This window comes from Equus caballus, chromosome 30 (genome assembly GCF_041296265.1).
Source record: "Equus caballus isolate H_3958 breed thoroughbred chromosome 30, TB-T2T, whole genome shotgun sequence".
NCBI lineage: Eukaryota > Metazoa > Chordata > Mammalia > Perissodactyla > Equidae > Equus > Equus caballus.
In genome coordinates this window covers 30,277,793-30,305,763 of record NC_091713.1, presented here as the reverse complement: position 1 = coordinate 30,305,763, position 27,971 = coordinate 30,277,793, and the positions used below count along the sequence as shown (strand labels likewise).

Genomic DNA, 27,971 nt, shown 5'->3' with positions numbered 1-27,971 from the left:
ATCTGATTCTCCTTTTCAAATCCACTACCTTCTTTCAACCTCGACTTTCCCAGTTTATAGCGACAGCCTTCTAACCGCTCTACCTGCCTCCAGCCTTATTCTCTGCAAATCAGTCTCAATTCTAAACTATCATTTTAAAATCAAATGTAATCATGTTTCCACTCCCCAAAAATACCTCTAATGTATCCCCATTTGTTTTAGAATAAAGTTAAAAGTCCCAGGGCCAGCCCAGAGGCATAGTGGTTAAGTTCTGCACTCTACTTCAGTGGGCTGGGGGTCACAGGGTTGGATCCTGGGTGCGGACCTATGCACGGCTCATCAAGCCACGCTGTGGCAGCATCCCACATATAAAATAGAGGAAGATGGGCACAGATGTTAGCTCAGGGACAATCTTCCTCACCAAAACAATAAAGCAAAAATAAAAGTCCCAGAGTGAGAGTCTCCCCCACATACTCATAGTAACACTTAATATTGCCTTAACATGTTATGTGTTAATTGTTTCTCTTCCCAACTACAATATACACTCCTCTTAACTTTTTTATTTTAATGAGAAAAAATATATATACTTATTGCAACTTTTGACACAATGCAAGCAAGAATAAAAAAATAATATCTTTCCCTCTTTCCTCGCCACTCTCACATACAGAGGTGCGTATCTAGAATACACAGCAATTATACTTTTTCACATATATATCTTCTGGAACGTGCACAGTGTCTATATGTTGCAGGCACTCCATAATTATTTTCTAATAAGTCGGCCAAGTCATATGGGCTTATGAGATCAAGGCAGGTTCTAAATCAGACGGATGGTCTCCATTCCCTCCAGAGCCCTTGCTGTGCAAAGTGCGGTCTGTGGATCATCAGCCAGGAGCATCTACATTGACAAATGCAGAATGTCAGCCCCAGCTCAGACCTGGAGATTCATAAGCTCCTCAGGGCACCACAAAGTACATTAATGCTGGAGGAGCACTGCCCCAAAGCACGCTTCAGAGCCGCTGCCCTGACCCACCCACAGCCGTCCTACCCAAAAGACGCCTGTAGAAGCCATCTCTTAATGACATAGGTAGATGCAGCAAAAAGACACCTAAATATCAAAAGTCATGTTGATCGGATTCGTTTATCCTTGTGGGTAATAAATATAACGTTTTTGATTTGTATGCTGAATCAATACACTGCATTCTCTGCTAACTGTATTTCCGTTTGGGGATTTTCCATGAAAGCTGGCCTTGAACATCACATAGACTGTGATGCTCTCTCAGGGAGCAGAGCCACAAAAATCAGAGAGTATCAACTTTTACTTTTATCAAGGAAATAGGTTTCTCTTCATTAAAACAACTGAGATTTAATTCTTAAATCATGAACCATTTAAGTAGGACATGCTGGAGCAACTATGAATACACATATTTTCGAGTGCACAAGCAGCAAGGCAAAATGGAAGACAAAGCAATCAAGAGTTTGCCTTTTGCTTCAGCAACTGCGCTAATCTAGATAATTCTTCAAACCCTCTGACCTGGAGCATCCTCATCTGTAAAATGGGGTAAGAATCTCTACTTCATAAGGTTATTGTGAGGATTAACATAATATGTAGACGGAGCCTGGCATGTAAGAGGCACCTGGTAAAGGGTATCTGTTCGTGAATACGATTATGTTAGTTAATATTCTCAGAAGCTTAAAACACGTGCTTAACCTCAGAGAACAGCTTTCTCTAAGCTAATAAATCACTGAAGTTTAATCTGGGTACCAGCATGGTAAAGACTCTGATACCCACTTTCTCTTCCCTCCCTTCCACACCCATCTCCTTTGCATGCTCTCTCCACCCTATAAGCACTTGAATGGTGACAGCTCTTAGACCTTATTCTACTTCTTTTTCATCATGTCCTTCTCCTCTCTCTCTGCGGTCCACTCTCTAAAGTCAGCGACTAACGCTTTTTCCCTGGAGAAACCCCACATCTAACCCAATTCCTGACACAGACTGAGTAGCTTATAAATGATGGAGGAATAAGTTAATGAATGAATATCAAGCCCTCCAGAAACTTCTTCTGGCACTGATCAGTGACTCCCTATTGCTCTGTCTTTGGTAGAAAATTGTTCCCAAATTCTCTGCTTTTCTCCTGTGATGCTTCTTTGGAAAATCTCTACTTTCTTTACCTACACTACCTTCCCATGTCCCCCCCAGTACACACACACAGGCCTCCCTCCTTTTTCTTTTTAAACAGGCTTAATTACTTTATTTTTCTTGTATAGAAACTATGTGGTGGCCATGGCTGGGGCCTGAGTCCTCTGCACGGAGACTGGGGTGGTCTTTACAAGATGATCAGTGCATTCCTAGTATGAAGACCTGGTGAACACGCTCTCTTTCCAGAGGTCAGGGGTGAGAAGCTGGAGGTCTTGGAGATGGCATCAAAGGTGGCCTTGGCAGAGTGGTCCAGGGGGTATAGTCCCTGGCTGATGTCAGCAGTTGTCAATGCCGGCCATCAGTAGCACCTTCTTGGGATAGGGGCCTAGAGGCCGCCAGTGCTCCTTGGGTGGGGATAGGCGCACCAGCACAGAGCCACAGCACCTGTCCCCCTGCATGGATGACATGGGGCTTACCCATTTCGTTCCCATCAGCCTTGCCACTGGGGGATGACAGACAGCTCGCAGGATAATGGCGCCATGGATGACATGGATGCCTCCTGGAGCACTTAACATCCATATCCACACGTCCCTGGTAATCCACGATGGGGACAAATGCCTTGAGCCTAGTCTGCTGGCCAGCTCGGGTCTGCTTTCGCACCCACATAATCTTCAAAACCTCGTCCAGAAGGGACACCCCAGGAGCAAGTCACTGACCTCAGATTCCTTGATGGGCAGGAGAAGGAATGGATCTCCTCTAGGGACTGGATCTTCATGTCCCTGACCAGGCGGCCCACCTTAGTGACAGGGATCCACTCCTTGTCCTCGAGCTTGCCTCTGCGAGCTCTGTGGCCTCAGCCCCCACCCAGAACGCTGCTGCCAGAAACCTGCGTGCAAGCCGCCACTGCCTCCCATTCCAGGGACCCCGGAGCATCCCGGACCTCTGGGAGTGTCCTGGCCCCCGGGAGCATCTGGGGCTCCTAGGAACATCTGGGAACATCCCAGCCTCCAGGAACATCTGGGAACATCTGTGGGCCCCCCAGGAGCATCTTGGAGTGTGGTGGACCTCTGGGAGCATCCTGGCCTCCAGGAACATCACGGGCCTCTAGGAGCACTGGGGCCGGGGCGGGGCGGGGGGAGGGTGAGGATCATCCAGGGCCTCCAGGAGCATCTGGGGACTCCGGGGGCTTCCAGGACATTGCGCAGCACCTGCGTCATCGGCCGTTTATTGTTTGTTCAAAGTGGACTTCCCTCTTCCTATAGAGTCTAATTTCTTCAGTTGCAACTGGGGAGGTGAGGTTGTCCTTGCTCCGGTTTCTCATTTGGTACACTGGAGTCCGAAATAAAGCTAATAGAGGAAAGTCTCTGCACAGGAGTTTCATTTGACCTGGTTTGCCCACCACGGCCCCTGATTCTTATTTGTAAGAGACACGTGGAATACACCCAATTCACTTAGTCTTTCATTAAATACACTATGGATTGGGGTAATTCTCTTACTCTATTTTCATTCTTTCTCTCTCTCTCCTCACTGCAGCCCTCATCCCATCTGCTTGTTCAGTTGATGCTGAAATGGGTTGAATTACTTATTTAACAGCCTACATGATATTTGTGCTTAAAAACTCACAAGGTAAAAAAAAAAAAAAGAAGGTAATTATGAACGTTAAGAATACAAAATTTAAACAGAAGAAATTTAGAGAGAGGAATTTTACCTCCTGGGTGATATTAGTTGTTCCTGAGGCGTGAGAAGGACAAAGGGGCCTGTTGAGGCTTCTCGCTCATGGCTGGAAACACCTGCAGGCCGCTAGGAAAGAACCTATTTTAACGGGCTTCATCCAAACCTGTTTTCAGTCTAATTTTTTTTTAATTCCTGTGTTTTAATTTACCCATTTTCAAGCTGCATCTAATAAACTGTGGGTAGTAGAAATAAGAGGCAGTGCCTAATTCAATGCTAATTCCCGAGAGATTTAAAAAAAAAAAAATTGTCAAGAATAGGTGGAATTTTGTTATTTTTTACAGTTACAAGAAACAAATGACCCACTTCCAAGATACTTTTAGATCAGATTTAAAACATTAAAATCTTTTCTATTTCCAAGCATTTTGCTTAGTTACTTTTCTGGGCAAAATTTCAGGATTTTGTAGCATATTTAAAACTCCCATGACCCCAATTTCACTTTCTTTAGTTACTTAATTGACTTTTTAAAAAATTTGGTGCCAGTTCTTACTTGGCAGAATCTATATATCACTCCTAGCCAATTCTTTATTTTCCAATATTCTCTGGATTAGAGTAGGATTGTCAGATTTAGCAAATCAAAATGCAGAATGCCCAGTTAAACTAGAATTTCAGATAAACAACAAGTATTTTTTCAGTCTAATACTTTCCATGGTATATTCGGGACAGATTTATACACTCTACGGGAGAAGTCTGCCTTTGCCTGTTCCAGCTTCTTATAGAGCCAGGCCTTCCTTGGCTTGTGGCTGCATAACTGCAATCTCTGCCTCTGTCTTCACTAACATTTTCCTCTATTTCTCAAATCTCCCCTCGTCTTTACAAGGACAGAGGTCATTGGATTTAGAGCCCACCAACTTAATCCAAGATGATCTCATCTCAAGATCCTTTACCTAATTAAGTCTGCAAAGACTCTTTTTCAAATAAGGTCACATTCACAGGGTCCAGGTATTAGGACATAAACATAACTTTTTGGGAGGCCGCCATTCAAGCTACTACAGAGAATGGCCATAACTTCAAACACAAACTGAGGCTGATAAATTCACGGCTCGGGTGTAACATGTACACCCAAGTCAGATGTGAAGCTAAAGGAGGCAAATCCAAGGTTCTTTTTACTGGATTTTTCCACCATAGGTACCAGATTCTTATTTGTAAGAGACATATGAAATCCACCGAATTCATTTAGTCACTCATTCAACAGACATTTATTGAGTTCTTATGTGCCAGAGTGTGAAAATCAGGGGTAAATCAGACTGCTTCCTGACGATTACTTACTGCTGAGAGGAACCAATCAATCAATCAATCAATAAGTAAGGAAAGAGGATTGTTATATAATTTCATAGGTGCCATGAAGGAAATAAACAAGGGCATGGGATAAAGAGTAACAGGGAACAAGACACGCTGCTTAGAAAGGGCAGGCAGGAAACATTCTCAGAATAGACGACATTTGCGCCTAGTGCCAAGAGATGAGGGTGAGCCAGCCATGTAGAGATCCCAGCGAAAAGTCTTTCCAGGACAAGGAATGGTGGGTTTAAAGGCTTGAGGTCAGGAAGGGATCAGCATCCTCTAGAAAAAATTGGAAGCCTTAGTGGCCAGAACATAATGACAAGGCGAAAGTGTGGTATGAGAATGGGGCATCATTCATTGCTGGGTCTTATGGCTCATGGTGAGGAGTTTAGACTTTATTCTGTGGAAATAAGATGACATTAAAGGGCTTAAAAAGAAGAGTGATGAGATTTGGTTTATACATCTAAAATTCAGTGACTTAGGTAAGGAATGGCTTAGTGAAGCAAGAGTGGAAGCAGGGCCAGCCCACTTCAGCAGCCCGGGGTCCACCAGTTCAGATACTGGGTGCCGACATGGCAACAGTTGTCAAGCCATGCTATGGTAGGCACCCCACATATAAAGTAGAGGAAGATGGGCATGGATGTTAGCTCAGGGCCAGTCTTCCTCAGCAAAAAGAGGAGGATTGGCAGCAGATGTTAGCTAAGGGCTAATCTTCCTCAAAAACAGAAAAAAAGAGTAGAAGCAAGCAGACCAGTTTGGTGATTGTAGTGGGCCAGGCAAGGGATGTAGAGTGTTGTTAGGAATATGGAGAATAATGGAAAGCGTTTGGAAGTCAAACTATCAGAACTCACGTATAGATTACACACTGATGGTGGGAGAGAGAAGAGGAAAGGACGACACCACCAATTTTAGGGCACAAATCTTCACAGCTAGACACCACATTACCCAACGTTTCTTGCAGTAAAGCGTGACTATGTAAGTTCACAAGGGGATGTGAATGGAAGTGATGTGAGCACCCTCTGGGTCACATCCACACAAAAAAGAGGCTTGCCTTTCATTCCCTCTTTCACGCCTCTTGATGGCTGGGAGATGGGACACTTAAAGGAGCTGCCTTAGATCTAGAGAAAGAAGCCACATGTTGATGATGCCAAAGCCGTCCCATGATCCAGGATCCTTGGATGGCCTCACTGATGGGGGCCTGCTACCTGCCCTGGACTGCCCGCCTGCTTTACTCTCTGTTACGTGAGAGAGAAATAAGATTCTGTCTCATTTAAACCCCTATATTTTGGGGGTTTTCTGTAGGAACAGCTCAGCTTATATCCTAAATAATGCTCTCAAGAATGGCTGCAAGAATCCCAAACTGACGTTTTCTCTAACCCAAATGTTTTGTGCATTATATTCTCTTTCTTGCTTCCTGTCAAGATGTGGGTTACGCTGCTCTCTGTGATATCGAGGGCCAGAGTATGGGGAGTCATTTAAAGCCATGTGGGTGGAAACAGTTCCTTCCTCCGCAGAGTCCAAAGTAAGGACTCCCTGTCGCTCCATGTCTTGCACAATGCGCTAAATATCACCTGAGGTTCAGATAATGATGGGCGTTAACTGTTCAAACATTCTATACTAAATGTTGTGTGGATTACACAGGGGCCTAATGCTCAAGTTAAGATTTGTAAATTAGGGATAGATATTGAACATCTGCCTAGGAATTCTATTAGGAGCATGGATCTCAGAACTCACAACATTAACTATAAGAAATACATTAACATTTAGTGAAAAAAATTATGTAAATTGTGTAATTGCATACTTACTTTTTTCTTGGTTCTTGACTTAAATTCTAATATGAAATGAATCCTTTGGGTTAACTTTAGCTGCATTCAGAGGACATACAATTTATAATTACTTTTCTACGCCTAGGATTTTTTTTTTTAATTGAACGTAAGTTAAACACACACACACAAATCTACGCCATGCCTGCTCTCGGGGGTGGGAATACCAAGAATGATAAGAATTATCACTTTCACTGTGGGAGAGAGTATGGCAGTTCCTCAAAAAATTAAAAATAGAACTACCATACGACCCAGCAACACCACTTCTGGGTATTATCTGAAAAAACTGAAAACACTAATTCAAAAAGATATATGCACCCCTATGTTCATTGCAGCATTATTTACAATAGCCTAAACATGGAAGCAACCTAAGCGTCCATTGGTAAATGAATGGATAAAGACGTGGAATATATATAAAATAGAATCTTACTCAGCCAGAGAAAAGAATGAAACCCTCCCATTTGCAACAACATGGGCGGATCTAGATGGTATTATGCTAAGTGAAATGAGACAGACAGAGGAAAAAGAATACTGTATGATTTCACTTATATGTGGAATCTAAAATAACAGCAACCACAACAACAAATGAGCAAACCAAACAAAACGGAAACAGACTCATGGATACAGAGAACAAATTGGTGGTTGCCAGAGGGGGAAAGGGCAAAACAGGGGAAGGGGACCAAGAGGTACAAACTTCCAGTCATAAAATAAATAAGTCATGGGGATGTAATGGACAGCATAAGGAATATAGTCAACAATATTGTCATTACTTTGTATGATGACAGGTGGTTTCTATTCTCAGCAGGGTGATCATTTTGTAACGTACATAAATGTTGAATCACTATGTTGTACACTCGAAACTAATATAATATTGTATGTCAACTATACTTCAATAAAAAAAGAATTGTCCCTTTGAAAACAAGGAAAATCACAACATTTAAGGTACACTAAGGCACATTTTAAGTCTGTATTTTGGCTTACATTGTATTAAACAATACATAATGTCCTGTTGAATATTTGAAATTATTAAATATAATAAAATTAATGAACATAAGATGTTTTAATCTAATTATGCCAGGGTCTAACTAAAAATTAACCCTTAAATATCTTTTTCAAGTTGAATGTTCCTCAAAGGATAGTACCATGTCTAATTAATATTTTAAAATATTGCCTAATATTTAAACTTTACAGTTGAAAAGAGGCCTTGTCTATTTCATCTGATCTTTACAATAATCCTAAAGGTATCATTATCATTCACCTTTTGGAAGATAAAACATTCATGAGTGTCTATGAATTGCCCAAATTCACTCATCTGGCAAATAGGAAAGTCTGGGCTTATAACATCTTTTAATTCTAAGTTCAGTGCTCTAAATACTCAACTCCATGCTTGATGTCTAGAAGGACCCAGCACCTAATGAAGTATCTTGCCACTGTGGATAATTTTTTGTAATTAAAGTAGGAAATGCAGTTACTGACTATATTTTCTATTCGTTAAAACCTTCTTAAATTATACACATGCTAAGGAATTAAATACATATAAATAGAAAAAATAAAAGTATACTCTTTTAATGGTCCTAATCTTTATCTCACCCCTACTTTGGCCACTCCAAACTAGTCTTCCACCATAACTTTGAGAACTATGAAATTCACAGACAAATACTTCCCTTCTTCCCATCTCTCTACTTCTCCCATTAAACATCCTCCCTGTCTTCACTAACTCGTTTAATCCCTTGGCTCCTTCCAGTTCTCCTAGACCAATAATCCCAACTTGGCTCCTTTCACTTCTCTACCCAGCCTGGGCCTCGCCATCAGTCACTTTCACACAGCATTGTCCACTCAGTACCATACTGGTTGCTCTCCATCTCTTGACTCTCAGTAGTTCTCATTGTGCTGATTCCCACGGTTCACTTTTTCTAATCCAACTTCCAGAGAACCAGTGTTATTGCGAAAAGTTGCAAAGCTGTGACAATTTATTCACCATGAATTCATAGCATCTAGTCTTAGCTTTTGGTTCAGCTTATTTGACAGACAACAAACATTTGCGGAGCACTTTCATGATGCCAACTATTGTGCTATGATTTTAGGATACAAAAGGAATAACATAGGCTCCCTGTTCTGGAAGAATTTATAGTCTCCTGTACCCACCTAAAAATTCTTTGGAAACTCTTCCACTTTCAAGCCTACTCCTCACTTTCATCATAAATCTTAGTCTCCCATTTTACCAAAAAATATTGACATCGCTAACATGAGCATCTTCAAAACCCTTCCACTCCATCCTGAATCTATGTATCAGTCAGGGTTCTCCAGAGAAACAGAACCAGTAGGATGTGTATATATTGTTGGAGGAGGTCATTGAGAGGATGTGACTGCCAGGTGACCCTCAAGCTAGGCTCGAGCCATCAGAGGCGCCTTACCCTGCCCCCATCCTTGGAATGTATGGTGTACCCACTATTCTTACACTAGGAGCCACTTCAAGAATGCAGCCTTGAGAGACCAATGTGTAATTGAGACCATCTGGACTGTGACTGAACTCTGTTAAGGCCTCTGCATAAACTTTAAGATTCTGGCAGGTGGGTGCAGAGATCTACTCTTCTTGAGCCCACCCAAGACAAGCCTCATAAGTAGGTTTCTTTGCATATTAAACCTGACACCTACCAAGCTGGAGTGGTCTGCCTCTTTCTTCGGTCTTTCCTTGCCCTCTGTATATGGGGACCAGCTACAGATTTCACCCAGGGAAACGCCCAAGGTTGCAAACCAACAGATAGAGAGAGAATGAGATTTATTTTGAGGAATTAGTTTACACATTTGTGGGACTGGCAAGTCCAAATTTTGCAGAGCAGGCCAACAGGCTGAAGACCCAGGGAAGAGTTGATGTTGCAGGTCAAGTCCAAAAGCAGTCTGGAAGCAGAATTCCTTCTTTCTTGGGGAACCTCAGTCTTTGCTCTTAAGGCCTGCAACTGATTGGATGAGGCCCACCCACCTTATGAAAAGCAATCTGTTTTACTTAGAGTTTGCAGATTTAAATGTTAATCGCAACTAAAAGAATACCTTCACGACAAAATCTAGAATGGTGTTTGACCAAACAATTGGGTACCATAGCCTGGCCAAGTTGACACATAAAATTAGCCATCACAATTCCTAATTATGAATTATCTTCTTAAGTCTTTCTTACCTCACTTTAGTCTCTCAAGAGGCGTTCTGCTTCCTTGCTAATGCTAACCCCTCCACAGGAGCTCTTGACCTCCCCTCTTCTGTCTCCTCCAAGAATTTTTCACAATCATTCCTTCTCTCTTGTCTCATCAATCTCTCCATTCTCACTGGCTTCTTCCTCTGGTAGACATGCTCAAGTCTGCTCTCGCTGCTAATCCACTCTCTAGCTACTATGCTTTGCTCTCCTTAACTTCACTATCAAGTTTCCTGCAAAATTAGTCGATCTGCATTTGCTGCGCTTACTCACCACCCATTCACTCTTACTTTGCTCTCTGGCTTCAGTTCCCATGACTTTTTGAACCCGCTCCCTCTTCCTATTGGGCTACTGTAGAGCCATTCTTACCTACCTCCCACCTGTCTCCGAGCCTCACTTACCACAAGGTCAATCGAGGGAAGAACTACCATCAAGAGATGTTCTGCAGGAATGAGGAGGACAGGAAAAGGGATAAATGACATAGAACTTCAAACTCGACAAAGCTTGATGATATTGCACTAATTAGCACCATTTGTACTAAATATTGCTTGCTATCAGGAAGAGAAGCAATCTTTCAGTCCCTGAGTTAATCTTTCAAAGAGATTACAGAATATAAATTTTGTAGAGTTACTTACAAATTATAGCTGTGACAAGTTGAACATCTTTGCATATGAGGTTTTTCCAAAGTGTAATTATAGCTGATTGACGACCAGCTGAGCATCTGTGTCCAATAATAGACAGAGCTGGTCCAGACTGAGGAAAATCTACCCAGAAAATACCAAGGTTAGAAATATTCCTAATTAATGTATAGTCATCTCAACTGTAACAAAAATGCATGAATAGGAGTATCTCTGAGAATAAGCATATTATTATAGTAACCTATTTAAGTAGAAAGATACATTAAAAACAAAATAACTATTGCTTCTCCCAAAAGACATGAGATCACAAACATTAAGGAGAAGCCTGGCTTGCATGGGAAGATTCAAGAGTTGCTGAAATCCCCACAGATGCAGTTAATTTTTTCTTTCCACTTTGAAGTTAGTGGGACAATCAGAATGAGACAAAGCTCACTCCCAAGTTGTTCTAGAAAGGGGAACCATTAGATGAGATAACCTGATAGCAGGAAATGTGCCTTAAGCTAACAGACATCCAAATTCATTGCGGAAGTACGGCAAAGAGATATTTATGAATGCCTCGGCAAAATGAAACCATTTTACTCAACCCATTCTGTTTCGGGGGATGTGGCTTGAAACAGCTAGGTCTTTGCAAATGAATAATTTATGAAAGCTCCTGTACCCTTTGAATAACATAATTTAAACTGAAGTCATTACTGAATAAAAGGAAAAAGAAGCACTCACTTCAAATTCTTCTAATTTCGACAAGAATTATCACATAGTTTTGATTGAAGGTAATCTAATAACAATTTTAGTTCCTTGCACCAGGCCCAGATAAATCTCTGCTTAAGCAGTTGAAATCCAGCACAGAAGTTAGAATTCAAAGGAGCTTAGCTTGAACAAACTAATCGAACCCGACTCCTGGTGTAAGCCCATTTATAAAGTGAATTTTATCGTACATTGGCGCATTTCTTTTCTAAAACATTCTGATTCTAGATCAAAAGAGAAGACTTAAATACAAACAAAAATTAAAGTTCACAAACTATGCAAAAAAACAGTGGACTATCATTTTAATCTCTTGTGTCAAAAAGAACCTCTTTTATGTCACTGACATTCTTATTTAAAAGTTTGTGTTCTAATTAATATATTGGAGTTACGTAAATACGACGTTATCATTGATTTCAAATTTTCTCTGACAGGCTGAGGTCTCAGAAATGAATAGAATAGAATAGAATAGAACAGAGCTGGACTAAAGTAATCTTTATGCTTTCTGATAAAGAAAGAAAATCATGCCAAAAATAATCATCTCAGCCTTAACACATCACCTATCTCATATAGGTTCAAGCATTTTTTTCATCAATGCTATCTCTACCCCTTGAACATACTTATATTATACTTAAATACTGTATACTAGGGAATTTGTTTACATGTATATTTACCTACCTTGATTATTGAAATTCCTTGAGGTACAGATGATTTTCTTCATCTCTGTATCCCCAGAACACAGCAAATGGTACAAGTGAAAATCATTTGTGAATTGAGGAGCTATTCCTGTATTTGGAGGATCCTAGGGAAGGAGTGGGGAAGGAAATGAGCTCTGGAATAAAGTTCCTGAGGTAGAGGTGGCCAAAGTATATGTAAATAGTATGAATCATGTATAGACCATCTACTAGTTGTTTATTAGTGGGCTGTTGTAGGGTTTTTTTCTGTTTTTTGAGGAAGATTAGCCTGAGCTAACAGCCACTGCCAATCCTTCTCTTTTTGCTGAAGAAGATTGGCCCTGAGCTAACATCTGGGCCCATCTTCCTCTATTTTGTATGTGGGATGCCACCACAGCATGGCTTGATGAGTGGTTTGTAGGTCCCCACCTGGGATCCAAACCAGTGAACCCTGGGTTGCCGAAGTGGAGCGCAAACTTAACTACTATGCCCCTGGGCTGGCCCAAGCTGTTGTTTCTTTTGGTGCTGTTTTTATCTTTTTGCTTTGTGTCCCTCCCACATCAAGCTTTTTTTCTGGGTTTCCTTTTTCTTTTTTTTTTTTACTTTTTTTCAGTTTTTTTGAGGTATAACTGACAAACAAAAATTGTATATATTTAAGGTGTACAACTTGATGTTTTGATATATTATATGTTGTGAAATGATCACCACAACCAAGCTAGTTAACACATCCATCATCTCACATAGTTACCATTTGTGTGTGTGTGTGTATGTGTGTGTGTGTGTGTGTGTGGTGAAAACACTTAAGATCTACCCTCTTAGGAAATTTCCAGTATAGAATACGGTATTGCTAACTATAGTCACCCTGCTGCCCAGTAGATCTCCAGAACTTACTCATCTTGCACAACTAGAACTTTGTGCCCTTTGATCAACATCTCCTTATTCCCCCAACACTCACTTCCTGGCAACCACCATTCCATTCTGTGCTTCCACAAGTTTAACTCTTTCAGATTCCACATATAATTGAGATCACACAATATTTGTCTTTCTGTGTCTGGCTTATTTCACCTAGCATAATATCCGCCAGGTTCATCCATATTGTCACAAACGGCAGGATTTCCTTCTTTTCTAAGGCTGAATAATATTCCACTGTGTGTATATATGTGTGTGTGTGTGTGTGTGTGTGTGTACACCACATTTTCTTTATCTATTCATCTGTTGAGAAACATTTAGATTGTTTCAATATCTTCGCTATTATGAATAAGGCTTCAGTGAACATGAAAGTGTAGATTTCTCTTGGAGATCCTAACTTAATTTCTGTTGAATATATATTCAAAAGTGGAATCAAGACATTACAGTACTGGCATAAAAACAGACATAGAGACCAATGGAACAGAACAGAGAGCCCAGAAATAGATTCACTCATTTACAGTCAACTGATGTTCGATAAGAGTGCCAAAAACAGACAATGAGGAGAGGACAATATCTTCAATAAAGGTGTTGGGAAAACTGGACAGCCACAAGCAGAAGAATAAAATTGGACCCTTATCCCACACCATATACAAAATCACCTCAAAATGGATTAAAGACTTAAATGTAAGACCGCAAACCATAAAACTACTGGAAGAAAATAGGGAAAAAGCTTCTCAACATTGGTCTTGGCAATGATTTTTTTGATATGACACCAAAAGCACAGGCAACAAAAGCAAAAATAGACAAGTGGGATTACATCATCTAAAACACTTCCGCTCAGCAGAGGAAACAATCAGCAGAGTGAAAAGGCAAACTATGGAATGGGGGAAAATATTCTCAAACCATATATCTGATAAGGAGTTAATATCCGACATATACAAGAAACAAACAATAGCAAAAAAAAAAAAATAACCTGATTTAAAAATGGGCAAAAGATCTGCATAGACGTTTCTCAAAAGAAGCCATACAAATGTCCAACAGGCTCATGAAAAGATGCTCAACTTCACTAATCATCAGGGAAATGCAAATCAAAACCACAAGAAGATATCACCTCACACCTGTCAGAGTAGCTTTTATCAAAAAGACAAGAGACACCAAATGCTGGTGAGGACGTGGAGAAAAGGGAACCCTTGTACACCGTGGGTGAGAAAGTAAATTTGTACAGCTATTATGGAAAACAGTACGGAGGTTCCTCAAAAAATTAAAACTAGAGCCACCATATGTTGGTGCTGGGTTTCTTATGACTAGAGACCCATTTATCCCTCAGACTTCTAAATTCAGTTTCGATCTCTCCATCACTGCTGGGAATGTAGCCAGGCTCTGCCCTAGTCCCATTCCATCTGATTCAACCACTTCCCTATGCACACCTATGTGTCAACGTTCATTTACGATGAACAATTCTTATCTCGTAACCAAGTCCTTTTAGCAGAAGTTCCCCACAAAGACCCCAAAGAACTATAAACAGTGGTTTCCATGACCCTCCGTGAGACATTCTTCTCTTCATCGCTCTGATTTTTTAACAACAAGCCAACCTGACAAAATAGGAAACAAACACTGGCAAAGAAGGAGAAAGAAGCCTCTTGTAAAGTCAGACTTCTTGTCCAGGGCTTTGCTACAAACCTCTATTGAGACCTCTTGCTACCTTGGGACTCTCCCCTTTTACAGTTGTAGCCACGAACACAAAGGCGAGACCCTTATAATGGAGGGGCCTCCATTCCACTAGAATTCAGACACAGAAGCTCTTAAGTGAAAGAATCTGGGAATTAAAACCTTGGCCTGTTATACACCCTAAGAATGTAATCTCACCAACCCACATTGCCTCTCTAAGGGCTGGATTCAGTCGGCTTCCCACTTCCACACCTTCTAATTGTGGAATTTCCTTTCATTTTAATTCTCCTCGGGGCCAAACTCTGATTAAACTAACACATATGGTTTCGAGGATTTTGAAACCAAGCTCCCTCGGCAAGAAACTACTTACAGAGTAAACCAGCCAGCCCTCTCCAGTTTTCCCTGCCCGAAATAGATGGGGCAGTACCCCGGCAGGCAATTAATTGACCCAGACTCCCTTGCATTTTCTCTTCTGTGCGAAGACAAGACAAAAATTCTCTTCTGGCAACTGCAGGCTGGCTATCAATTTACCACCAGCTCAGCACATTCCAAATTAATGTACTTAGCGTTTTAGAGTGGAGCACCATGTTAATATATTCTATACATCTCAAAGACAGCCTTACTTTCTAAAACTTAATTGAAATGTTCGCTTTTTTAAAGAAAAGGCACTGATTCCTACTTAAGTAAGATTTACAGAAAGTAGCCTTTTCAAGTGGACACCCTCACAGCCCAGAGAAATGGCAGCTGGCAGGAAGGCACAGCAATACGCAGACTTGCACGTTCCTACTAATAACAAAACCACTCACACCAGTGCGTGGCTTCTTTTCCACTCACTTGAACGCACAGCTTTTTCCCCACCTCTGCTTTTCTTCCAGTAAACTTAGAGCTCAAAAAACTATTTGTCTTTTGCTCCCTTTCTTATCTCTCTGTCAGTTGGTAGTTTTTGCAAGTCTGAAACTTTTCCACATCCAAGGAAAGAGAAGTAAGGATATTTTAGCTATCTTTTTTTTCCAGCCTAAAAATAGATTATGTTTTCCACTTGTAGGGAGCTATCATTGGCATTTAACATTGTATTAGGTTCGGGTGTACAACACAATGTTTGATGCATGTATATATTGCCAAATGAATACCACAATAAGTTTAGTTAATAGCCATCATCTCACATAGTTGCAAATTTTTTTGTGTGATGAGAAATTTTAAGATCTACTCACTTAGCAAGTTTCAGATATACAACACGGTATTGTTAACGATGGTCATTGGCTGTCTTTTTAACCTTTGTGAATATATGTCACTACATATCCACTCATTGTAGCTGCTGCTATATGCCAGGCACACTTCTAGGCCCTGGGGATATAATAAGGAATAAGAAACACAAAGTCTTAGTTCTCAACTTTCATGGGCTTTCTGTTCCAGAAGATGAGTTCATACAATTATTTTATATAGTCTAAGTTCTATAAAGAAAGTAAATTAGGGAATGTGATGGAGCATGATTGGGGCCACTTTTGTAGATTGGAGCTGATATCTGGATGACAAAATGAGCTAGCAATGACAAGATTGGAAGCAGAACGTTCTAGACAGAGAGTATGGCAAGTTCAACAGGCCCTGGGCTCAGGAGTGAGCATGGCCTGGTTGATGAACATGCAGAAGGTCACTGTGGCTGGAGGTTAGTGAGAAAGGTAGAAAGAGATGAGGTGGAAGAGGAGGCAGAAATCAGAATAGGGAAGTCCTTAAAGCCATAACAGAGTTTGGATTTTATTCTATTGGTAGAGGGAAGGCATTTTAAACAACACTTTTGCTGCCGTGTGTGTCACTGACTAATTGCCCCCAAGGAACACAAGGGAGGTTTCAGAAGCATTTAACTGTTTCTCCAAACTGTGTTTTTCCTTTTGTTATGTTAGATGCAATCACCAACCACCCTGATCCAGACTGAGCCCCACCAGAGAGCAGCCCCCCGCGCAGATGTGGAAGCATGTTTTGCAACTGAGCCTGCGTGAGTGAATACCCACTCCCCCCTTTTGAATATTCATTCCCCATCCAAGATTAAAGGCCCCTGCTGTCTCGTGCTCAGGAAGAGCCACGACTCGGAAATGATTCTGCAGGGTCTCCTATTTGCTGCCAACAAACTCTGCTTTGTGTGGCAACTACTTGTGGTGGAGAGTGTGATCATAACTTGCCAGGAAGTGAACCCACTTTGGTTCAGTAACGAGTGGAGAATGGATGATAGAGAGCAACAATGGAAACAGAGAAACCACTGAGAGGCTATTGCAGATGTCCACGTGACGGCAGGGGTGGCTTGTTCAGGTAGAAAATGGAAAGGTGAAGAAAAGCAGACAGATTTAAGGATTTTTTTGGATGTAGAGCTATCGGAACTTACTGATGGATTATACACCATAAGTGAAGCAAAAAAGAAATGAAGTAACGATTTACTTGAGATGACAAGACACGGATTTGACTAAGAATGGATCTGGTTTGAGAAATTAGGAGGAAAAGTCAAGCAGGCATTTGGACATACGGGCGTGGATCTCCATATGGGGGTGGTCAGAAATTTCTGCAAAATCAAGACAGGGCACGATTTCACTGTGGAAGATATCAGCCTAGGGTGACGCATTTATCCATTGATTCAAAATCTAACACCTACTGTGTGCCTGATGCAGCTCCAGGTGACAGGAATATAGGTTTATAAAATGGCCATTCTCTCTCATAAAATTTACCATCAAATGGGAGGGCACAAACAATAACAAAGAAATAAACAAGAACATACCAAAGAGTGATAAATGTCATGATAAAAATAAATCATGGTGGTAACACACAGATGACGTCTTTATACGCATGCTCCTTTTATGGGACTATCCCTTAATTGGGGCATACATATTTGGGGAGATGTGGAAGAAGGACTAATGTTTTAGCAATAAAAGCATCAGCATCTGTTCAGTTGTCTGGTTTGGGCTTTCAGGTGAAACACAGATGCTCAAAATTCAGCAAGAACCTAGAAACGTATTTACAAGCAGACGAGGTAAAAAGAAAAAAAGAGCTTCTGCAACAATCTAAATTCAGCCTAACAAGATTATCAGAGCTCTTTTTCAAGGAAGATTTTATGGCTCTCCATCTCTTCAGCTTTTTTTATGCTTCCAGACAAAGAAACTAAAACAATAAAACATTTTTATCCACTTTTATAACCTGATTCTGTGTGGAAAGACCCAGGGGGAATTTCCATTCTTTTTTCCCTTAAAATTCACAGATATTGCTTCTCTCTCGTTTACTTCCTTCATTCCTTGATGTTCGGTTTTCTTCCCTGTGACTAGTAGTTTCAAGTTATCTCTATCCCTCAGAGACGGACAAAGGTCAACACTAAAATAGTTGAATCCATGAGAGAGACGTCATAAAAGGTCTCAAACCAGCCTTGGCAGCTGTTTTTCCAAAGTCGAAGTAGAAAGTGAGAGGAAAACCAATAATATGGAAGCTGATACAAATCTGATCTTAACATTTCATCTACCCCAGGAAGAACTATATAGTCAGGTATTGGAACATTGGGACTCTGAAATCACATTTTTACTCTAAGCTTAAAATAGAAGAGTGATATGCTGAAGAAGAGAACATACAAAGCTTTACGGGGAGACTCCTGTTTGATTTGTGACAATGTTGTTATAATAAGTAAAAATTTCTCATATCAAAAAAAAAACCTAATAAATGACCATCCTCCTCCAAAATTCAGTTGCAAACCACCTTTTCTCTCAGTGCTACGTACTCTATGCAATGACATCAAAAATCAAACTCCTCTGACCTCAGTGTTCCTCTACAAATCTCCCTTCTGTAAAAACACCAGCAATAAATCACCGCGGTACCGAAAATATGAAGCACAGTTGAACTCTCAAACCAAAGTCAGTGAAAATGATCTTTCTGGTCAAAAATTAACTTAGAGTTTATTGAAACAGCTCCTATTTGATTCCCAGCATTAAATCTTGCCTTGTAAAACTATAATGCAACACATGCCCTCTTGGGGACAGGTTTCCCATAGATAATCCAAGCGAGAGACAAGGATAAAAAAATCAGAATCAGATTTGGATCCTTTTAATAGAAACTGTTCTCATAACTCGATGGAAAATGGAGTGATAACAAGAGTATATAAAACTCTAATGTCCCACGTAACTAAGATCACATAAGTTTGTAAAGTGAAATTTACACTTAAGGGTGTGTATTAGTATTTTGATTTTAAAGTTTATATTTACTTTAAAAGTCCACAAGATACACTCTCCACAAGACCTTTTGCAAATTTCCTGCATTTTCCTAAAACTCCCAGACACAGCCAGAAAATAAGAAATTTTCTTTCTGCTAAATATTTGTCCTTTGGCAAACATCTCTCTATTTCCCACTTTTTCAGTGGCATCTACTAAAATGCTGATGCTCTTTTATTTACTTCTGGGCTAAGTATACCAGCCTTAAAATAACACCGAAGCATTGCTCAGAAGACATCTTATTAGTCAAATGTGGCTCTAAGAATATGAAACAGAATACATACCTAACTGATAACGAAGTAAAGAGAAGTGACAATAATTTTGAAGGACCATTAATCTGTCACCTCATAATATTAATATACTTAAAAACTGAGACGTTCAATAATCAACCAGTGCAAATAGATTAGAAAATCATCATATTTCTGCATCAACTTTCCTTTCATTGAAAAGGCATGAAGTCCCACAAAGTGAAGACAGACTTTTAAATATACCTATGAGGACTTTGAACAGAATTATCTGCCTATTGATATCATTTCTGAGTTGTCTTTTTTTATCCTAGTCCATTTTATTTCAAATTACGTTCTTCAAAATTGAACCTAATTTTTCCTGAAAAGACTCATAAGATCAATGAGACAACTAGAAGAAACATCTTCTAGAGTCCTACAGTTTGTAGTTATGACTTACAGACAATAAACAATTTGGCCATGTGGGAAGAGGATTCTGGGACTAGGAAGAGTGAGCCCAAAGTCCCTTGGAGTGAGCATATCTTAGCATATGTGGTCCCAGCAGAAGCTTTGAGGCAAAAAACAAGCATTTCTAACTTTTAGCAGGATCATTCTGCTAGCTTAGTAGAGGAGCAGGAATCGTCATGAAAATCATCCTAATTTCTAAGAATACTTGCCATATATTGTCAGACCATAGCAAAATCTAAATAATCTTAGGTGACCCTTGTGAAAAAAACTTTCATTATGTTTCAAAATATATTAATATATGCAAAAATAATGTATAATTAATGCAGACCTTCCTGGACTTATGATAGGATTACACCCCTATAAACTCATCCTAAATTGAAGATACCGTAAGTTGAAAATGCATTTAATACATCTAATCTACAGAACATCGTAGCCTAGCCTAGTCTACCTTAAACATGCTCAAAACAGTTACATTAGCCTACGGTTGGGCAAAATCATGTAACACAAACCCTATTTTAAAACGAAGCGTTGAATTTCTCACGCAATTCATCAAACGCTGCAGTGAAAGTGAAGAAGAGAATGCTTGGATGGGTACAGAATGGTGGTGAGGTACGGGTTGTTCACCCTCATGATCACGTGGCTGACTGGGAGCTGTGGCTGCTACCACTGCCCAGCATCATGAGAGAAGATTGACTCACATGTGGCTAGCCTGGGAAAAGGTCAAAATTCAAAATTTAACGTGCAATTTCTACTGAACGTGTATGGCTTTCGCACCATCGTAAAGTGGAGGAACCATTTAAGTTGAACCATCATAAGTTGGGGACTGTCTGTAGTATAAACTTAGTTATACGTCATTTTCAATTTATAATTATCTCAAAGTTATCTTGCTAACTGCTTTCACCAATAGTATGAAGGGCCAATGTTTATTGGAGAGAAAAGTCGATATGTTTACATTTTAACTCAACAAATATTTATTGAATACACCACTACGTGGCATGTGGAGTATTAGGTGTGGGAGATACAAAAGTGAGCAGAAAGAACATTGTCCATCCTTTCACGAAATGTCTCCTGGTAGTGGTTACAATAGAGCACCTTGGAGAGAGAGGAGGTTTTGCTCATTTTTTTTTTTGTTTGAGGAAGATTAGCCCTGAGCTAACATCTGCTGCCAATCCTCCTCTTTTTGCTGAGGAAGACTGGCCCTGAGCTAACATCGTGCCCATCTTCCTCTACTTTATATGTGGGACGGCTGCCACAGCATGGCTTGACAAGCAGCATATAGGTCCACACCCGGGATCTGAACCGGTGAACCCCAGGCCACCAAAGTGGAACATGCGAACTCAACCACTGCGCCACTGGGTTGGCTCAGGTTTTGCTCATTTTTATGAGAGAGTTTAAAATTAAAACCTTCTGGTTGGAAAACAATTTGTCAGAGGCATTTCAGGCACCATGAGTATCAGGCTGGTATTCACACGACCGTTCCTTCTCTAGCTGTGTAGACAAGCAGAGGAAGATCTGAAGCAGCCAGCTTGAGTTAGATTAAAAGAAAAACTTACTTATCATCACACCCAATTTTATTTCCTCCTGCAAAATTATAATACCTAGCATGATCAGCCACTTTATTTACCAGAGCTCACACCACATAACTCTCAGCTATTTCCAAAAATCAAACCCACTCAGAAACGATAAAAAGTTGCCACTATTGAAAATATGCAAAAGCATTTGCCGAAAGCTCTGAAGGCAATTTCTACAAAGAAGTCTCTAAAACATTTTAAGTAAAGGCGGCAACATCAGAATCTTTTTTTTCACTGAATACAATATTTATTTGAATGTAAAAGTCATGTTATATTTACTGAAAAATAACTCTTATCAGAAACAGACTTTTATCTAGTTTATTGGCCACATTATTTATAATGGGACACCTGGCAGGCAGGACACTAACAGCTACTGTTCATCAATTTTTAGTGTAACAATTTATTGAGCTATTAATTCTCCCTGCGTTCACACAAGGGCGCGCACACACATACATATCATTAACTCATCAATGGTTGGGAGCCAACAGCAGCCCTTGCAGAAACATTAGAGTACAGCGTCAGCAATGGTTTAGGTGGAATACCTTGATGGTTATTTCACGTCACCAGTCTAGACCTTTGTGCCAGCACGGGGCCGCCATTGCATTGGCTTACCAAGCTTGCTCAACTGGCCTACAGTAATGACAATACAACACAGGCAAACTGTGCTACATGCTGCTATTTTTCCTGACTGTGGCCAAAAGCTGAGCCTTCTATTATTCCCATGAATGCTTGCTCTATCGTATGATTAGAAACTACGGTAAGCCCGAAACGAGTCAAGTCCTACCCCAATTTATCTTATGAACGAATCTTAGAAAGTGCCAAAAGTAGGTGTGGCCAATCACCTAAGCTCAAAAGGCTCCATCATTGATGGATGGAAATGTCAATTGTCAGGGCTGCAAATTCACTGCAAAAAGAAGACTGTCTCTTGTTTGCCAAAACAGAGTGAATGATCCCAACACTGGCAGGACATAAACTTAACAATTTAAAAGAAAAAGTCTTTCACAATAGTCTAGATCCCAACGAGATGGGTCACTAGAGAAGTCCCTGGGAGCCAGGATGACAAAGCCATGGATCCTCAGAGGGCACTCTAATGGGGCAGAGACTGGAGCATCCAGTCGGGGTGTAGACAAAAAGGGAAGCCAGGAGGATTGCAGGAGCCCTTGGAGGCAGCACTGTAGTTATGTGAGAATCAGAAACTATGCCAAAAAATTTTAAACAAGTCTGTGCTGTTAAATTTTTTAGGGACCAGCCTGGTGTCATGGTGGTTAAGTTCACGTGGTCTGCTGTGGTGGCTCAGGGTTCATGGGTTCAGATCCTGGATACAGACCTACACACTGCTGTTGAGCCATGCTGTGGCAGTGACCCATGTACAAAATAGAGGAAGATTGGCACAGATGTTAGCTCAGGGGCAATCTTCCTCAAGCAAAAACAGAGGAAGATTGGCAATGGGTGTTAGCCCAGGGCCTGTGTTCCTCACAAAAAAAAACCAATAGGGCCGGTCCAGTGGCATAGCAGTCAAGTTTGCACATACCACTTCAGTAGCCTGGGTTCACTGGTTCAGACCTACGCACCACTTGTCAAGTCATGCTGTGGCAGGCATCCCACATATAAAGTAGAGGAGGATGGGCATGGATGTTAGCTCAGGGCCAATCTTCCTCAGAAAAAAGAGGAGGATTGGTAGAAGATGTTAGTTCAAGGCTAACCTTCCTCAAAAAAAAGACAAGTTTTATATATTTATATATATACCCCTTAATAGTAAGAGAATTACCTGTTAATATTTCTCTATGTCTCAGGTGAGCTGAAGGAGAAAACACAAAGGATTTCCACCCAAATAGGGGCAAAAGTTTTCTAGGGAGAAAAGCACAGCCCTGGGGGGCTGAGCTAGGTCATCAATGCAGGAGACAAAGTGACAGAAATTAAGAGGATGGTACAATTCCAGGAGAAAACACTGAGGACCACACCTCTTGAGATTCTGTTCCAAGATCTCCCTTACTCAAATCCTACAGGGTGTTTTGTTCTGCTTCTGTCAAGGAAAACAGTTCCCTTGAAATAACTATGTTGTGTTATTGTTGTTTTATTATCGCTGTTTTCCTTCCTACAAGCATGATACTGTGCAACACAATTTCTTTGCCAACTTTAGTAACTTCATTCCCAAGGTCACTGCAGAGGCAGGTGTCCCAGCCAATTTCTAGGCCCTTGTAATTTAAACCCTTCTTGCTAGATAATTTGAACTAATGCCCAATAATCCATCCATCGAAACCAAAAGGACTTTATTATACTGTCCAAAGAAACAGAATTTTCCCAGACTCAAATATAATTATGCTAACCAGGACAACTTCTGAAATCCACTTGAATCCAATTATTTATTCATACTATGTTTTATGTTGGAAATGTTTTTCAAATGATCATAAAATCAGCTTCTAAGTTAAGGATGGCACACCAGGATACCTTGAGGGGTCAGCAAGAAAACGTACGTGCGTGAAGCACCACAGAGAGCACTAAAGAGATGTGGAAGTGGTTGCAAACTGGGAAATACATTCAAATGAAAAAATTTTAAATGTGCCGGCCAAATAAAACACATCCACGGGCCGAATCCTTTAAATTTGCTCTTCTTGCCCCAAGCATAGCTGCATAGTGTAGCGTGGTTGATGCTAATGATTAAACCATTGGTAATAAGGAAGAGATAAACAGCTGTACCATCAACTGATGCTCGATGGCCCAAAGCCATTCATCGCACTGAATGAATTGACAATCTAATAATCCCCAAAGGACTTGAATTTCACATTTCGCCACGTTGATTTATAATTACTTCAGCCTTATCACCATTTTATCTTCTAAGATATTAGCTCCACGCTTTTCCTTTTCCTGTTCTCTGAGTGGAAGGCCTTTCTTTCCTCCTCATTCCATTTCTTCTTTACAGCTTCAATTTTTTTTTTACAGCATCAATTTTATGAGGTTTAAAAATTCTTTTTTGAATCTTTGACCTTGTTTTTAAGTTCTAATTCATGAGTCTCTTCCTCCCACGTACACACCCTGCCTCTTTTCAAGCAAACTTAAACATTCCTTCCTTGGATTCTTGTGGCACTCTGTTTATAGGTCAATATTTAATTATTTCAAAGTATATTATAGTTTTCTGTGAGGATTTTGTGAAGAGGGATTATGTCTTATTCATCTACATATATCCGAGTCCTAGCCCCATGCTTGGTATGTAGTACATGTATAAAAAATTATTGTGCATGAGGGAATAAATAAATGAAGGAATAAACAGGTTTATCAGTTAATGTTACAGTAAAATTTAAGAACACAAAATAATTAAATTCAATCCCTTTTGGTTATGAATGAGCAGATAGGTCCAGAGCTCCTCCTAACCTTTCTTTTCACTTTTCTCAGCCACCTTTATTTCAAAAAGAAAGAGCAAACCATTTATTAGCGTTAACCTTTTATGTCATCATACTGGAATTTTCTGTCTAAGCTGGTTCAGGTTATCTTACCTGACAAAGGAGATTTCATCATAGATTAAAATGTAAACTGTGTGACATAAAGGGGCATAAAACCACTGCCACTCACTCTTCTGGAATGCATTAGTGTGTTAATATTTTTCCAGGGTCCTGTTCTGCGTTATAGTTTAAGAGAAATTAGAGCGGATGAGTTCAGGATTGACACTGCCCCTCCCTGTTGACCTGCCTCTGACCTTCCACCTGCCTGAAGCAGCAAACTTGGGCCTTGCTCTGCCTTTCCAAGTGCATCAAATTATATATTTTTTCAGTGCAAACATTTAATGAATGTTGAAATGATTGAACCCCAAATAGTGATATCTTACGTCAAAATTCAGTAGAGGAAAATCACGATTTAAAGACCTCCCCCAAAATGGATGTTTCACAAAAATCTCAGTTTCACATTTCCATTTCAGACTTTCCCTTTCGTTTAATTCTTCCATTCACGTACTCACTTATCAATATATGTAGGTGTTAAGTGCCTACCACGTGCTAAATAATGAGTTCGATATAAGACAAGGGAAAGCCCTCATGCCCCCATGTAGTCAAAGGGGCATAAAAACAAGTCAATTGATTATCACAATGTAGTGTGAAGAGCACCGCGGCCAGGAAAAGTGCCAAGCAAAGGTTGGGAATGCAGGATGGAAAAAATGCTTCCAGCTCAAAAGGCTGAGACTGGCCTGAAAACAAGTACTAAACATCAATCTTCTGGGAAGGGGAAATAAGATGAAGCCAGAGAGAAAGGAAAACACATGTGTAAATTTTTACCTTATCATTTCCCAAATTTCATACTTCATTATGTTCACAATACAAAATATTCATGGTGAAACTCATTTTGAAGTTTTAGTAGTGGTGAAGTATTTTGACGAAGCCTCTGAAAGATAACGATTATATCTCTCTGCAAAATAAATTTGTTTAAAAACCTATTGAAGGCCCCAGAGAGCAATCATAAGCAGATGGGAACCGTAGAAGATGAGATAGTTAAAAGGAACAAAACTAGTCATTGTGTGAGGTCCTCATTTCCATGACTTTTCCCCTGGGGGCGCTTTCCAGTCCACATCTGATGCTGGCAGAGAGGACTCAAGCAGAAAGGCACAGCATTATCAGATTGAGTAGTCAGTGGGTAGAGTTCAGGGCTCCAAGAATGGCCGGAATTTGATGGGGGAAATCCAAAAAAGAAGAGAAAGTCCCTAAAACCTACATACAAATTCTCTGAAAATTCTTGGCTAACCCTTGAACTGCGCATAATGAAGAGCAATTCCACTGAGCTCAGAAGAAAGAGTCAGCTGGAAGTCTGAAAGAGCTGAGCAGAGAATTTATTTACTGCACACCACTTGGGGAGACAAAGTTGGAGCTGGAGTCCTACAAAATTAGATGGCTAAGACCCATTAAGAGCTTTCCAGAGACACGTTATAACAAAGCACAAGACCAATCATACCTAAGATGGAGGTGACAAACCAGTAACTGAACTGTCTACTAAACCAAAAACTCCACACTCATGAGAGGAAGATAATAGAAGCTAGAGTCTCGATACTGCATTATATAGAGTGTTGTGTATATAACCAAAAATTACTACCCATTAAAAAATGGCTAGAGGTGACCCATAATCAAGAATTTAAAAAACAGTCAATATAAACAGCCCCTGAGATAGCCTGCATGTTGGAATTAGCAAACTAAGACTTTAAAAGAGCTATGATAAATATGTTTAAGGACTTAAAGTAAAAAATAAGTCATAATAATTTCAACAGAGAAATAGAAACTATGAAAAAAGCCACAGAACATTCTAGAACTGAAAATGATAATCTCTGAAATAAAAATTTCACTGGATGAATATAAGAACAGATTAGAGAAAAGAGTCAGTGAACTTGAAGAAATATCAATAGAAATCCGTTTTGAGGAAAAGCGAAAAAAAGAATTGGAAAAATGAGCGTTAGCACCACGTAAATAGCTAAGATAAATATAGCCAATGGTTAACATAGGTTAGCATAAGGGAAGCCATCTTATAGAGGGGAACTATGTTGGGACTATAACAAGACACCCCCTTTTCCTTGTTAGCAATGCTCTAGTTTGCGCGTAGCTTAGAGAAGTACACATCTGCTTGCTCTGCTATTTTTGTAGCCGTGGCTTATACATAGACCTCCCTATTCCGATAAGGCAATAACTTTGTTTTCCAGCTTTTCCAGGGATGTAACGACCTACGGGAAAAAAAAATTCTGCTATCTGTCGCCAATGAAGAGAGAAAGGGACACTCTGTAATCTCAAGGACTACAGCTCCAGATGGTAAACATCCTGAGACCACCCCCCTTTTTGGACCATTTGCCCTCTAGAACTGCTTCAAAATTTTGTAGTTTTAAGAAGGTTCTTTAGGACATGAGTCCACCATCTTCCCCCGTGCTGGCAAGCTGTAATAAAAAGACCCTTTCTCTCTTACCACCTTGCCTCCTGCCTGTTGGCTTGTCTTGCGATGAGTGGAAGACCCCGTTGGGCGGTTACATGAGCAGAGCTTCAGTGACATGAAGGACAATATCGAGCAGTCTATCCACATGCAATTGCAGTCCCAAAAAGAGAGGAGAGAGAGAATGGGATGGAAAAAAATATTCAAAGAAATAATGGCTGAAATTTTCCAGATTTGGTGAAAAAAATTAACTTACAGATCCACAAGCTCAGAAAACTGCTGATCCATGCAATGATAAGGATGACCCTCAAAAACATTACATCAGGCAAAAAAAAAAAGCCAGACATAGAAGGGTCCACGCTATGTGAGTTTATTTATATGAAGTTCTAGAACAGGCAAGTTAACCTACGGTTACAAAAAGAACAATGTTTGCCTGTAGGGAGCAGAGAGAATAGAAGTAGGAAGGAGGAAACTTTCTGGGGTGATGGAAATGTTCTAAATCCTCATTGCAATAATGGTTACACAGGAAGATACATTTATCAGAACTCATCAAACTTTGCGTATATTTAAGATCTGTGCATTTCACTCTATGAAAACTTCACCTCAATAAAAAGTGTTGTATAAAAAAAGAAACTCATTTTTATCATAATTCAGTTCTATGCTAAAAGTGTGAATATACACCATTCTGAGTGTTAAAACTAGCATCTGAGATAACAGGGAGAAAATGTTGCTTTTTCTATAAGTTACCCCTTGATGACAGGTTTATCCACTTTGGACCTAGTCTCTTTCATGAGGATATACAATGGCTTCTACCAAGTAAGT

At 40.2% G+C, this 27,971-nt stretch overlaps 1 protein-coding gene and 1 pseudogene across 1 annotated transcript in view; both read right to left on the bottom strand.

Annotated features, from left to right (window-relative positions):
* Nucleotides 1-2,199: 2,199 nt before the first annotated feature.
* Nucleotides 2,200-3,333, bottom strand: LOC138921528 (small ribosomal subunit protein uS5 pseudogene; annotated as a pseudogene).
* Nucleotides 3,334-9,713: 6,380 nt separating this feature from the next.
* Nucleotides 9,714-27,971, bottom strand: part of CDC73 (cell division cycle 73) — a 215,646-nt gene continuing 197,388 nt past the window's right edge. Inside the window, exons 15-17 of the transcript XR_011434179.1 lie at nucleotides 12,193-12,316; nucleotides 10,771-10,899; nucleotides 9,714-10,577 (exon numbers count right to left, since the gene is read on the bottom strand). The gene's annotated coding sequence lies outside the window, so the exon portion shown is untranslated. The remainder of the gene's footprint in view (nucleotides 10,578-10,770; nucleotides 10,900-12,192; nucleotides 12,317-27,971) is intronic.